Source organism: Balaenoptera ricei, chromosome 4 (assembly GCF_028023285.1).
Source record: "Balaenoptera ricei isolate mBalRic1 chromosome 4, mBalRic1.hap2, whole genome shotgun sequence".
Classification (NCBI taxonomy): Eukaryota; Metazoa; Chordata; class Mammalia; order Artiodactyla; family Balaenopteridae; genus Balaenoptera; species Balaenoptera ricei.
This window is the reverse complement of record NC_082642.1, coordinates 37513318-37516698: the sequence shown is the minus strand read 5'-3', so window position 1 is coordinate 37516698 and position 3381 is coordinate 37513318. Positions and strand designations below refer to the sequence as shown.

The following is a 3381-nucleotide window of genomic DNA, read 5'->3' as shown; positions in this document are numbered from 1 at the left end:
TTAAAAATGTAAAGTATGTATCAGGATCAAACGGGAAGATAAACGATTTTTAGCTTTTCAAATGGAGAAAATGAAAGTGGTGCATTGGTTTCAAAAGTGACGGAAGAGTTGAAGAGCAAGATGGTACAGCGGGCAACTCAGACACCAGCGTCAGAAAGAACCCACTCCCACCGCTGAGTGGGGAAGGGGCGTATCACCAGGCAGCAGCTGGGACCAGCGGGGTCAAGGGGAGCTGCGGCCTGAAAGATGCAGAAGGAATCACGGTGGCTTCTCTCTCCCTCTTGCCCCCCAGTCTCCCAGCCCTGCTTCCGGTCCCCTCATGCATCCGAGTAGGAGCCAGCAGTCGCAGAGTGGGGAAAGCAGGTCTCATCTCCTGGCACTGCAGCTCCTTTCTGGCGGAACCACTTCACAGCTCTTGCCTCTGTGTTCACTGACAGCTTCCTGCAACACCTGGAAGTACAGGCTTCCAGCTCTTGCTAGGATCTTGATCTTTCCCATCTCTTTTTTGTTTTCCTTAACCCAGCCCGCAAAACTGTAAATAGTCTCTTCGCTAAACTTTTCAGTCCTCTGAGGGGCCATTTGTTTCCTGAATTAGAAATGCTAAGTAGGAAATGTTCACTAACACATAGTACACTAATAAATCAGAGATTCCTCACACTCTGCTCCTAAACTGTATTTTCCTCCAGAATCACCTCCCGCTGTCAGGAAAAAAAAAAAAAAAAATTCAGACCCTAGGTGAAAAATGAGAGGATTCTTTTCCTAAAATTTGAAATAAGATTTAATATAGTCCATCAAAAATGCAACTCTCTGGGGTGTGCTCAGAGCAGGGGGCCTGAAGAAATATGGCTGTTCTGTTTACAACACCCCCGACAGGAATCTGGGTTCATTGTGATAAGGGGCACAAAACTTGTGGCCTTCCTATGAACAAATACCCAACACGTGTCCCCTGAACCTCCACGTGGCTGCTGGGCCAGACCAGTGGGACAGGGCTCGATACTGGAAGGAAAACTACAGTATTTAGTGGGGGAGTTTGCCACCCAGAGCCTGTCCGGTCCATGCGAGGGTGGGCCATGGGTGGTCTTATAGACATAAAGGTTTCCAACCTCTCTTTTCAAGGAAAAGAAAAAGAAAAATAGATTGTATGTGCCAATCTGGAAAAGGCAAAATTACGGAGACAACAAAAAGATCAGTGGCTGCCAAGAGTTTGGGGGGAGAGGGGAGATGAATACACAGAGGACAGAAGTTTTTATGAGCAGTGAAAATACTTTTAATGACATTATAGTGATGGATGTATGTCATTCTACTTTCGTCCAAACCCATAGAATGTGCAACAGGATTCACTTCACTAAAGTGAACCCTGAGGTGAACTGCGAACTTTGGTGATTATGTGTCAAAGCAGTTCATCCTCAGTTCAAAAAAAAAAAAAAAGGTACCACTCTGTTGATAATGGCTATGCATGCGAGGGGAGGGGGTATATAGGGAATTTCTGTACCTTCCTGTCAATTTTGTTGTAAACCTAAAACTGCTTTTAAAAAAAAATCTCAAAAAGAATTAACACTCAGGGTAGAAGTTTTTGGCAAAACTTTCACTTTTATATATGTATACATATTATATATGTGTGTGTTTGTTGGACTCTGGTGTAAAATGTATTTTTTAGATCAAAAAAGTTTGCAGGCCACTGTAGTTAAGTTATACTGGCTAATAAAAGCACAAATTAACCTCAAAATAAAAAAATGCAACTTTCTTTTCAAAACTTCTTCCTCCAGTTAGGAAAGTACTTCAACAGCAGTTTGACATTTGTGCTTCCTTAAGCAGCATTGAAAGGGTGAAGAGCTTTAAAAAACAACCAAAAAATAAATAAAATTGTAAAAGTCCTCTGTAGAACACACTGCACCAAGTGCTCTCAATCACTGGTGTCCAATGACTGTCAAACAAAAATTCTGTTTAATTTCTTTCACTGTTTTTCTCTTTTTTAATCTTCTTGACTTTGAATTTTTTAAAATGAATAATTTAGAGAAGGCTGAAGTTGTCATCAGTAAATTTTATTGTTCCTTCTTTAGATAGCTATACTACGTGGCATAAGTGCATTCATAATAGATATTTTCATTCATTACAGATATTCTCAATTTCTGAACAAATTCCTCAAAAAGAGTGAAAAGAGTTATGTGTCAATTTCATAGAAGATATTGTGAATTAAATCATTTCTGTATGCAGGGAAAAATCCAAACCTACCAATATTAATGCTATGTGTCACTTTTCGTATTAGAGTTCTACTCCTATTCTTGAAATACTTCCATCTGTACTCTCAAGACCCTGCTACCAACCCAAACAGGTCCCTTGTCTAAATTGTTTTTTCTACCTGTATCATTGACTGGTATCTTGATAGTCAATTTAGATAAAATTAAATTGATTTTATAGAGTTTGGTGGTATATGTTTAGGCTACTTCTGGTAGAAATTTTACTATATACCTCCTTGGTGAAAGTTCAAGCCACTTAGGTCATAAAATGGACCAAAAAAGTCTCTGGATCCCTTGTGAGTCTCTTTATCTCCTTAAGGGAATACTCTCAAAGGCCTTTTTCAGTGAAAAAAAAAAGTTGATGATTAATTTTTTTAAAAAACTAATGCACTATCTTCATTCTATGTTGTAAAATGTCTAAATTCAGAGTCACTTTCTTCATCACAAGCTATATGTTCATCATAGAGTTTGATTTGTACATGTAAGAGTAGCTACTGGATAGAGCTGAAAATTTTTTTTAAAACCTGTGAAAGAATAATTCAACCTTGCAAGTTACTCTCTATCATTACGAAGAAGAACCTCACCCAAGATTTTTCCTTAGGATGTTTCATTACTTTTCCTCCAAGAAGGACAATAATTCAATTCTGACTTGAGAGATTCCAAGTAACTCCTTCAACTGTCTATGCTATTTACAGAGTATAGGAAGAATTTAAGGTTATTTTCCATTTTCTAGAAATGTGCTGTTTTTGTGTGTGTGTTAAAAATATCCTATTAAACGCTCTGAGAAAACAGAGAAGCTAATGTTTCAGACAAGGTGTCTCTTTGAAGGGTGCCGCATCCGTTGATGTTTTCAAGGGCACTATGGCCTCACAGCCAGGAATCACACCCACAGTAAAATCTTACAAACCTGGCCCTATGTGTATAAGAAACCTGACTATTTTTTTTTACTTGATTCTGTTTTTTCCGGCAAATACTCATATATTGTAGAAAATTACTTTACACAATTGGACTTTAAGTATATCTTTAATATATAATATTCACTTCAAAAAGCTATCGCCTGGTGTTTCTCAACACAAACACAAATTAACAGCAAGGATAATTTTTTATCTACCATACTTTAGCAAATGTTTAAATACGTATCTAA

The 3381-nt window shown here is 38.1% G+C and overlaps 1 non-coding gene across 1 annotated transcript; it reads left to right on the top strand.

The window, feature by feature from the left end:
* The first annotated feature begins 809 nt into the window (after window positions 1-809).
* Window positions 810-941, top strand: LOC132365633 (small nucleolar RNA SNORA11). The gene has a single exon (XR_009503159.1). It is a non-coding gene; the product is annotated as a small nucleolar RNA SNORA11 (small nucleolar RNA).
* Window positions 942-3381: the final 2440 nt, after the last annotated feature.